This window comes from Diabrotica undecimpunctata, chromosome 5 (assembly GCF_040954645.1).
Source record: "Diabrotica undecimpunctata isolate CICGRU chromosome 5, icDiaUnde3, whole genome shotgun sequence".
Classification (NCBI taxonomy): Eukaryota; Metazoa; Arthropoda; class Insecta; order Coleoptera; family Chrysomelidae; genus Diabrotica; species Diabrotica undecimpunctata.
In genome coordinates this window covers 142,940,004-142,952,541 of record NC_092807.1, presented here as the reverse complement: position 1 = coordinate 142,952,541, position 12,538 = coordinate 142,940,004, and positions in this window count along the sequence as shown.

Below are 12,538 nucleotides of genomic sequence, written 5' to 3'. Positions count from 1 at the left end.
GAGAGAGACATATCGAACAACCGAAAGAGATCTTGTCGTCACACGTACGGCCGGTATGCTCGGTCTATGTTATACTATAATTCCACTATTTGGAAGAGTGATTCATCTTTTGAAGGCGGAGAAGTGGGGAAAGACCAAAGTTAATTAAATTATATTGTTTAAATATTATTGTTCGAAATAGGCCACAATATATCTGCAGGTTTTTACTAAAGTTTCCATCTCTATATCCAAAGACCGTTTTCAAAGATATAAATTATAGTTATATTTATTTTATTTGTTTATTATTATATATTTATATAATCTTATATTATTTATTTTCTTTTTTTTTTCTTTTTTTTTTCTTAACTTTAAAAACGGTCTCTGGAATAGAGATCGAAACGTCAGTAAATTAAACATGTAAATAGATGTCTTGTGGCTTATTTCCAACATTATCCCTAAAAATACGGAATGCCACAAGCAAAAAGATATAGAAAAATAAATATCATTTGTATATTTTAAAACGATCTCGTAATATAGAGATCGAAACGTCTGTAAATTAAACATTTGAATAAATATATTGTTACTTATTCCCAACATTATTTCTAAATGTACAGAACGGCAAGCAAAAAGCCATAGAAATATATTTGAAAACGATCTCTTTATGTAGAGATCGAAACATCAGTAAATTACACCTATGAATAAATATTTTGAGGCTTATTCCATACAGCCTCCTAAAAATACATAACGCCACAAACAAGAAGCTATAAAAAACAAGTAATTTGGCAGAAAGCTTACTGATGCCACCCAGCTGTCGCGGAAGTTACGCTAAAACGTCTTTTGACGTGACCCGTCCTTAAAGAGTTACACAATGAAAATTTTTTAAGACAGTTTCCACACCACCCCAGAGATATGTCTTGTGACGCGTTACTTTTTTTAAATGGTCGTTCGCCAAGAGCCATATTGTCCCATTAAATAAAATGAACAAAACACTTAAACAGTATAAAACAAAACAAAATAAAATCCTATAAAACAAAATAAAATTCTATAAAAATAATTTTTGTTGTAACAAAACATTGTACTATTCTATTTAATCACAAACAATATACACACTTACTATGTTCTTCTCGTTTTTTTTTTTTGTTTTTGGTTTTTTTATGCTGATGTTCTTACTAAACTATTAGAAAATATTATTCGCTGTCTAAATCTGAAGATGCAGTGCTGCTATCGCTGTCATTATCTTCACCTGGTGTAATTATAATTGGCTCTAGTAAAACTTCGATATGAGTGTCAAGTTCCCACATACGATGTTCTTTAATTATGTGGCCTATACATTTAGCGCATTTCTCTGGAGTTACATGGAGGATTGCTTGAATCAAAAGTTCCTTAACTTCGTTTAATTTGGACGTTTTGTTATTGCGTGCTACTTCTCCTTTCACTTGCGCCCAGATAAGTTCAATGGGATTAAGGAAAAGGGATGTTCGCAATGATAAGGTGGTAAACTCAGAACTTTGACACCATAATCTTTTCCAGTTTCATCCACAGCATATTTAAGATATTCACTTTTCCTTAACCGTGCAATGTCAAGTAGCTGAATTTTGAGCATTGATTCTTCGTATGCAATCCGTTTTCTGTAAGCCATTGTTGAATTCTCCCTTTCCACCGTCCATGCCGTCGTCGGTAATTGTTCTAGTCTGCGGCTATGATATGGCGCATTGTCCATAACAACCACAGACCCAGGTTCCAATTTTGGTAAGATTCTCTTAAACCAGCGCTCAAATACTTCGGAAGTTATTTCTTCATGATAATCACCTGTTTTTTTTTCGACTCAAATTGAAGCAAACCATCATCAAGGATGATCTTCACTTCCTATATGGGTGATGATTAAACGCCGTCCCTTTCTTGATGGAGCTTTTAATCCTGTAGACCAGCCTTCTATAAATGCTTCGCGTTTACTTTTGACATTTAAATCTTGCCAAACTATATTACCTTCGTTAATCCAGATTTCATCCAAATAATATATTTTGCGTTCAGTGCTGCGAATTTTGCGTATTTCTTCTAAATATTTCCTTCTTCGCAGAATAATTTCATTTTTTTCTAATAGCATACTTTTTCTGTTGCGTTTTACATATCGAAAGTTCATTTCGCGCATGGTCCTGATTAAGACTCTACGAGATATCTTGGATAAAGAGTCATCGTTTTCGAGCTCTTAAGAAATTTTTTTTCAGTGTTGGAATTTCACTCCGAAAATAAAATGTATGAATTTTTCGACGTATAATATTCCTTGTCTCGTCATCCAAAACAATGCTTTTCATACCTCTAGTTTTACCTTTTTCTTGCTTTTTATTTTCCGATGTATTTTTAAGTACACGATAAATACAGCTAACGGGTACTTTTGTTAAACTGCCACAAATGTCGACCGCTTGGCTAACATTTAATGCCATTTTTCTGCCGAAAATTCCTTCATAAACGTTTCGTATCATTACCTTCTCTTCGGGCGTTAATATTTTCTGTCTCTTGCGGCTTTTCATTTTTGAAATCAACATTAATAGTATTCATAAAAATCTTATAAGTAAGGTAGATCGTGCTATTCTTGAGAATACTCAAATATCTTCATCCTAAATATCTTAAAATTTCTTATTAACTACTACAAAATAATTATTTTAATTTCTACACAGTATTTATATTGTGATATTCGACAGATATTCAATTTTGTTTTTTTAATAATAACTTTTCTAACTTTGTTAATTGCACTAAATTTTTAAGTGTCAGTTACTTTGTAATATAAGTTGTAAAACGAACGTATTTCTTTTATTTCATACCGTGTATTCATTTTACCCTTTAAAATATTTATATTATTATCTCTTTCAGATACAACTTGTTATTTAAATGTATTAATTTATCTTTATGCATAATATGTCGTGTTTTAAGTGTTTACCGCGGGATAAATAAATCATAGTTTATTAAAAATGTATTGCACTTTTTTAGATTGTGATTAAATCTTCTGAATAACTAGTCATATTTGTATAGTAGTTTTAATATTATTAAGTCAGGCCCTGATCCCACCGCCATATTGGTATGATCGTTAGCCACACCTACTGACGCCGTTTTTAATACACACGTTAATATGCTCATAGCTACTCCGTAGATTCTAACTTAATGGTCTGAGTAAGACAAAGAACATATTGACTACGGTCTATATTCATATATATGTCTATGAGTAAGACAGAGAACATTACTGGAAATGGTTAGTAACTTATAGAAGATTTTAAGATTTCAGCCAGATAAGAGGAGAAAAGAAACAAGCAAGATGTTACTATTCATATATTAGCAGAAACGTTTCGTTTTGTACTTACAAAACAGTATCAGTCCAAATCTGGAAGAGTACTTAATACTTTTAAAAGGGTTAGCGAAGCTCTTTAATTTCAAAGAGAAGGCCAAAAAGTGACCTCTCATGTTGATTGAAATAAGAATAATAATGTAAAATGTGATTTACATGACCAGTAATACAATATCAATGGTAATTACAGCTAACCGTGTTACAAAGAATTGGTCAAAAAATTGAAAAATTCACGCAATGTAATCGTGTTGAGTGTATAGTTGAATTATAAAAATAGCCTCAATTGCTAAATGCCACTTTAAAAACAGCCGGCAATTATTTGAAAATTTAAATACAAGTAATGGCAGCGACACACAAAACACGTATCTATTTTAAAGTTACATTGAAAACCAGTGTAGTTAAAAACACAAAACATTTATCACATGATTATTAAAAATACAATTAATAAATAATTGTTTAAAAGGCACTTAAATTGTATACCTACCGGCAAATTGATGATTTAAGGCATATCTTCGATATTAATTGCCAGTCGCCATTGTGGCATTCCAACAAGCTGTTCGTAGAAGAATCATCGCAGAAGTGGATTTAAAAGCTCAACAGCTGGGAAGAGATGACAGGTGCTGCAAAAATTTAAAAAAGGTAGTGTGTACTGTCCTACAATTTTTTTATAAATTGCGTGATTTTAAATTAACAAATTAATAAGATATTATAACAGATAAATGTTACACAACAAGAATGATACTAGGATATGTATGACAAAAACGCAAAGAAATTGGAAACATTGACTTCATCCATCATCCAAGCAAAATGGTAATAATTTTTAATATATGGTGTTTTATATAAAGAGATGTAATCAAACTAGTGATTATGTAAAATCACTCGAATGTTTACAAGTTGAAGACCGTAACAAACATTACATGAAGTGTGAAACAAATACTCAATTTAAGTATTCTTCTTCTTTTGGTGCCTATCCTCTGTGGATGTTGGCAATCACGTTGGTCCATACAACTTTGTTGACAGCTGCTCTAAATTTAAGTATTGTACTAATCCAAAAAACAAAAAAGGTGGGGTTTCCTTAAAGCTATATAGGAAAAGAGACTATTTTCAGTTTTAAAAATATTCTAATAAGAAAGAATGAAGATATGATTTATTCAGTGCTAGGTAATATTTGGTAACTGTCTCAACACAATTGACAGTTGAGATAAATAAAACCAACCTGGTCGTTAAAGACAGGCAGATCTCAAGTGTTCTTACCCTAACAATTATGAAAATAGTTAAAATGGAACGGGAAAAGGTTACAATCAACTCACAAAGCAATTTCCCAGAAACAGATTGAAGACAGGAGAAATATGTTGGTGAAAACCCGAACTCTGCTTGTGCAAAATGAGTCAATGATAAATTTCACTGAGATGGTCAATAGCATTACATCTCAAGGAAAGTTTTTTGAAATAATTATTTGCAGTGGCTAAAATCTCTGTACTCTCAAAATCAACCTGATCGTTTATTGACAAAATTTGACTAAGAGAAAAATATTGTTCCTTTTCCATAACAACAGTAGCGTTGCCCTTATCAATAACAAGAACCAATAGTCAGAATGGTTTTTAAAAAAGAGGGACGTTTCCTTGTAAGCTAAATCCACTTCCAAAGGGGAGGAAAGAGGTTTGTGGAAAAATTTTTACAGAATATTGTTGTAATTAGAACGAAGGTCAGGGAGATCAAGATCACCACCATGGGAAAGGACATTTTCAATGTCAGCAAGAACAATCGTTGAAAGAGAGGTGTAGTCCAAATTTGGGACCCAAAGCTAAAATCTTAAAGGCATTAGGCGGGAGATTAACTTCATAAAGGTTACCTTTTCTGAGGTTGATCTCAAATCACACCTGCTATCAATGAGTCATTATTCACCCAAAAAAATTTGCAAAAATAAATGATGTCATAAAATTGTTGGGTAAAGTTGGAGAGTGGGTTTAGCTTTCTCCCAATGCTATGCTTATCGATTTAACATTTTTAGAAATATGTAGGTATGATTAATATTAAATATACAAAGCATTAAATCACATTCTTATCTAAAGCACCTACTACTATAATATTTAGTAAAACATTTATTTAAGGTAAAATTCCTTAAGCAAGGTGTATTTTTTCACAAAAAAGAGAATTATTTATACTGGCAGGTGGATGAAATTGTGAATCGAATAATTTGTACACCTTATTCTCTTTGTTTGAAATCCAATACTTGTTCATGTAGCTATATAAAAATTTTTACGTGCAAATTGTTGTTCAAGGTTTTCTTTGCGACTCGCTGACAATACAATCGAGTAGAAAGAAATTCGGCGGTATATTACTTGTTAATTTTGAAAATGTCTTACTACATAAAATAATATGTACCTACTAGATATAAAAAATCAAAATGTTTGCAGTACTAAATCAAAGTAAGTGGCATTCCTCATTTTCTGTGCCTTTTGTTCTGTTAAAAAGGTCGTCTTTGATATTTTTTATGTAAAGCTAGAATAAAACAGTAAGTAGGTACACATAGTGTAAAGACTTTATTGTTTTTCGAAGTATTCTCTACAAAGATTAATACATTTGCTACAATTGAACACTGCCTGGGATAACTATCGGCTGTATCGAGCAGCTTGGTAGTTATCACAGCCGGTCTTAAGTCCCGATAAAAGTGGAGGGTTGATAGGCAAGGTTAGCAACCTACCTATCTTAAAAAAGATTCAGTGCTCAAAGAACCGGCCAACAAGCCTCGGAAACATGACGGAAACAAATGACAACGAAAACGGCGAGAACAGGGACAACGAGAAAGGATATGTTAAGGATAGCAGGTTGGAATATCAAATCATGGACAAACAGAGAACAAAAAATAATTATGAAACTGAATACCTACAAAATCGGTATAGGTATGCGGAATTTCAGAGACTAGAAAAAAAGGTAAGGGAACTGTAAAATATCCAAATTACATATTGGTATACAGCGGGAAAGAAAAAGGAGAATATGCAAGTTTAGGAGTTGGGATACTCATCCACGAAAAATTTGACAAAAGTATAGATGATGTACAATATATAAACAACAGAATACTCAAAATGACACCCAAAATGGAACATATACTGATATTAAAATACATTTAATATCAGTATATGTTCCAGATATAAGTAAGAACGAAGAAAAAACTGGAGCCTTCTACAATACATTACAAGATCAAATGAGTAGGTACAATTAATATACATGAAAAAGTCATAATATTAGACGACTTAAACCTAATAATAGGGAACGAAGTATTAGAAGAAATAAAACAAGGTTTCGACGAAGAGACAATAAATCCAAATAGAGAAGCACTAATTAATTTCTGCGCTTGGAACATCTTGAGAATAAATAACATATTCTTTCCAGATAAGCCACAACACAAATATAAGTTTACAAACACCCAAGGACAAATTAACTATAAATTATAATAATAACGAGCAATCAAATACACCCTCAACAGGTATTAGATATCAGAACATTAACATCGCCTGGTTTTAGGGAAAAACTTAATAAAATACCACTAAAGAAAAAATTTCCCCCAAAAAATATGAAAAAAATAAATATCGCGACCTTAGAAGAAGGAAACAACTCAATGGCTATAACAAGGACGGTTAAAAGAAAAATTTGAAGAAAGCGACAAATTAGAAGAAAATGTAGTAGATCAAAGATAAGAAACAATAAAAAGAACAATAACCGCTGCTAAAGAACGCTTGGAAACACGGAAGGTTAATGTAAATAGTGAAAGGAAAATTAAACTACGATTCACCAACGAAATTAAAGCTTTAGCCTATGAAAAACGAAAAGCATATATCCACTATCAAAGTAATAAGACACCCACAAATGACCAGTAGTATGTAACCACACGAAATAATGTCAAATCGCAAATAAGAAATCTAAAGAGGGAATACTGGTCTAAATTCACAAAATAAATGGAACGTGAATATACGGTGCACAACGAAAAGTGTGGAAGATAGTTTAACAACATAAACAATATACAAGAAGAACGATGACAAAAGCGTATAGAACAGCTTTACAAGGAAGACAGAGAGATCGATGAAGAAGATGTACAGGAAGAAGCCGAGCTGGTAACAATAACGGAATAAGAGGTGATAAAGAGTATAGGAAAATTAAAAAACCGAAAAGCCCCTGATCCGGATACGATTACGAATGAACTACTAAAATATAGAGGAAGAGCATTAACAGAAAATATTACGAAACTATTCCAAAAGAATTCCAAAACTCGAACGATGAAGAAAGATAAACTGTAGTCAAAAGAAGGTTTGAAGTACATCCAATGCTAAGAGAAAGGAAAAAAGGAAGGTGAATACTCGACTTTATACAAAGAACTAATTGATGACGATGAAAAATATTATGGATGTTTTAGAATGAATAGGATTCAGTTTGAATATATTTTAAATTTAATTTCACCTTTAGTTAAAAAACAAAATACTACATTTAACGAAGCCATACATAGCAAACCAAAGAGTGTTTTTAAAAAAGAAGACGTATCACTTCCGTGCAAAAGCCCTAATTGTTTATCACTTCCGTGATTAATTGTCACAAGGTAATAAAAACACATGCATAAATGATAAAATAGCCTCGAAAATTATTTTTGTAAATATTCTGTATCAAAATCAAACAAATACCTAAATAAACAACGAGGAGAAAATGACCCCTAATTCACATTATCCGTACCAATCGACTCGTTACGTAGCCGTCGTCATCAATAAAATATTGTTTTCGAATATATTGAACGAAAACGTTAGGTGCCTGGTACGATACGTTCCGGACAGTATGAGTTGTTCATATTTAAAACCATTTAAATTATATTTTTATTTAATCGACCCCACTAAAGCACTATTAGACTACTAGTCTAGGCGGGATCTGTTTTGGATTGGACATTTTCCATAGGAAGCTATTTTTTGCTGGAATCCCTTCAGGATGTGCCCAATATCGATAATCACGATATGCGCCAGTCGCAAACCCTGTGCTAAATTTTTTATTTAACAAAATCTGAAAACAATTGAAAATTTCTCATTTTATTGCTCCTATTTTCGTTTATAATTCGGAAAATATTGATCCTAGAGAAAAAATTATAAGAAGTTAAAAGTTTCGTTATTCAATTTTACATAATATTTTGTTAGCTAGAAATTGAAAATTTAATGTTTATTGTTGAAAAAATAGCAATAATTGGAAAAAAAAGTACAAAAAATGAAGTAATCCTTTAAATGTTTTCGACTTTCTAAACTTGACTTACAATCTCCATATTCCGCCTAGAAAAACCTTTTAGTATTTTTAAAACGTGTGCTAAATTTTGTTAAGATCGGTCGGATAGGTTTTGCATAATAATTTTGCAACCAAGCCTACTGGAAAAAAATCGCAAATTTTCAAATTTATAGTAGGCCCTAAATAAGGTCCTCAGATAGTTGCAAATTTTTTTATACATAAAGAAAGGCTCAAACTTTCAAACGCTTTCTGTAAAATTCAAATCACTTCACTAAGAGAGCCTAGAAATTTTTTTAAACTTTTAAACATTTTTTATTAATATTAGGCTTATAAACAAATTGAATAACTTTACTAGCTTTAAACATATCAATTTCAAAATTTATACACTTAAAGAACATTAAAAGACGCTTCTTTAAAAAAAAGTAGCATTCAGGTTATTTCCAAGCCACTGCTGTACTTGGAAATATACACGAAGCGAGTGTTGCTCAGCTGCAGATTGTGTTGGTGGAGCATGGACAATTGAAAATTTTTATTTTTGCAACTTTTTTTAAAGCACAAGTAGCGAATTTTATTCAATGTAAAATCGCACTTTGAGTGGCCCATATACAATGCCGATATAATTTTACATCCGCTGCGTTTAATTTCTTCCTTAGTGGCACTTTTTTCATTAAAAATGGTTGCTTATTGCGATATATCATTATTTGTTGAAAACAATTTAACAATTTTGCTTTTCCCTTGATAAAAAAATGCTGAGGTTGTATCACAACCTTACAACCTGATATGTTTAAAGCTCGTAAAGTTATTCAATTTGTTTATAAGCCTAAAAAATGTTTAAAACTTTAAAAAAAATTCTAGGCTCTCCTAGTTAACCGATTTGAATTTGTCAAAAAGCGTTTGAAAGTTTGAGCCTTTCTTTATATGTAAAAAAATGTTCAACTATCTGAGAGGCTTATTTAGGGCCTACTATAAATTTGAAAATTTGAGATTTTTTTTCCAGTAGGCTAAACCTATAGAACCGATCTTAACAAAATTTAGCACACGTTTTAAACATATTCAAAAGTTTTTCTAGGCGGAATATGGAGCTTGTAAGTCAAGTTTAGAAAGTCGAAAACATTTAAAGGATTAACTTCATTTTTTTGTACTTTTTTTTCCAATTATTGGTATTTTTTCGACAACAAACATTAAATTTTTAATTTCTTGCTAACGAAATATTGTGTAAAATTGAATAACGAAACTTTCAACTTCCTATAATTTTTTCTCTAGGATCAATATTTTCCGAATTATAAACGAAAATAGGAGGAATCAAATGAGAAATTTTCAATTGTTTTTAGATTTTGTTAAATAAAAAATTTAGCACAGGGTTTGCGACTGGCGCATATCGTGATTATCGATATTGGGCACATCCTGAAGGGATTCCATCAAAAAAATAGCTTCCTATGGAAAATGTCCATTATGGTCTGAATTTCTACAGATCCCGCCTAGTCTATACAAGATGTGATTGAAATTTTAGATAGAGAGACTATAACAGCCAATAGAATACAGATAATAAAGGATATTAAGTCTGATTACAAAACAAGAATACAAATAGGAACTAACGGAAGAAGTTAACATTTAATCAGGTATAAGACAAGGTGATAGCTTGAGCCCGTTTAACTTGATAGTGGACAAACTAATAAAAGAAGTAGAAAAGTCAGGAACAGGGTTCAAAATAGGCAACAGAGCAATAAAGATTCTATGCTTTAACCTGAAAAAATCAGCAATAAAAACAAAGTACCTAGTTATTGCTAGAAGAAGAAGAAATAATAGAACAAGTATCGAAATTCAACTATCTGGGAACGCAAACATCGTATTATGGAGACATCTCTGAAGGAAGCCCCATGCAATCTAATAAATCAGCATACGTGATAGGATGCCTACGAGATATGTAGAAATAAGAATATGATGACAGAAGAAAAAACACACATATATAAGACTTTTGTACAACCAATATTAACCTATGCTATAGAAACAAGAGCAGAAACAACAATTACAAAGAAAATCTTTAGAATAGAGATGAAAACAATGAGGGCAATAGCAGGCAAAACTATGCACATCTAACACTGCCGCATTTGTTTGTAGATCAAGCAACTACACATTACTGGGGAAATGGTGATATTTTGAGAATACAATTACGACGTGTTAATATCTTAGCAGAAACTGAAGTAACTTCTTCAAATTTCTATTTAGGTGGATTTTAATACAAAGTAACACAAAATAATAGACACAAAACATGAATATTTCTCTCTTCAATACAGACCCCCGGAGGAGTGTATTGTATGTCTCCAAAGATCTCTGTCTTTGGTCATTTCTTTTAACTCATGCATGGGTCTTTTGCATATTCCTGTAATTTGATCGGTCCATTTTGTTGGGGATTTTCTTCGTGATCTTCGGCCTTCTACCTTGCCTTGGATAATAAGTCTTTCCATGTTTTCTGTGTCTGCTCCGATAACATATCCAAAGTATTTTAATTGTTGGAGATGGATTTTACTGGATAGCCGTTTGCTGACTTTTACCTCATTTAGAATAGAATTATTTGTCCTGTGGTCAATCCACGGAGTTCGTAACATTCTTTTCCAACAGAACATTTCAAGGGCGTCTATCTTTCTTCTTTCTGTTTGTCGTAGGGTCCAAGATTCACATCCGTATGTCAGTATTGGGAATATTAAGCAGTTGATCAACTTTATTTTTAGAGTTCGTGAAATTTGAGAGTCCTCCCATATTTTGTCCATCTTTCCTACAGCAACTTTTGCTAGATCACATCTACGTTTTATTTTTTCCTGTAGTGACCCTGTGTTTGTGATCAATGATCCCAGATATAAAGATGAGCTCACAACCTCAAACCGGTCAATTGTAGTTAAGTGTGGATATTTGTTATGTAGTCTATCTACTATCATGATCTTTGTCTTTGATATGTTTAACTGTAGACCAAATTACCAGCTCCATTTTCGGCCATTTATTGAGATGCCATTTTCCTATCCTTCAAGCCCTCTTCTTATAATATTACTATTTTAATGGGAATAAGCCACAATTAAAGTTTAAAATAAGTTTATTGATGTTTCAATTTCTACTTCGGAAATCGTTCTGAAAATACAAAAATTAATAAATTAAACAAAAATTTTGTTTTTTTTTTTGTTACTTGGTGAAAAATTCTTCTAGTAATTTAATTTTATCTGACTCATTTATATTGACAATTCAGAAATATATTGTACATTTTAAAGTAGACGACTTCAATGCTATTGCCAATATTGCTGGGTTGCGTTGCTGGGACGACTTTATTATAAGATAGTTCATTCGATTACATGAAATCAATTTTATTTTGAGAATCTCCGTCGTAGACGTAGTCTACGTAGTCGTAGAAAAATCGTAGCATGTGATTCGTCTTTAAAAAGACAACCACATGCCATGACGACAGTAAAATTCTCCTGTTAGTGATTCCATAGTAAATCTGGAGGAAAAACCAGGAAAAAACTTCATAATACTATCCCGACATGGTAAGTATTTGGCCTTACATTAAGTTTACTCTCAATAAACACCAAACTCTGATTTTATATGAACGTTATTTAAAAAACATAAATGATCTATCCTCGATATGTTACTGACTTACTATCAGCGGTATTTTCCTATCATTAACTTCCTCTTTTAATATGGTTAACCAGATTATACTTTATTCTGCCCAGGAATTTGCGACACAATTGGTCTCATTTGGTATAATCAGAGTCGTTTTCTCTTTTACCATCTGTTTCTTTTAGGAATATACTTGAATCCTTCCATTCAACCCTATGTTCATCTTCCCATGCGTTTTTACATATTTAAGACCTATCAAATTCTCTATTTTTAATGTAAGATTGATGTTCACTTATTCTAACATTTAATGGTCTTGATGTTTCACCTAAATAAAACTGATCGCATTCACAAGGTAATTTATAAATA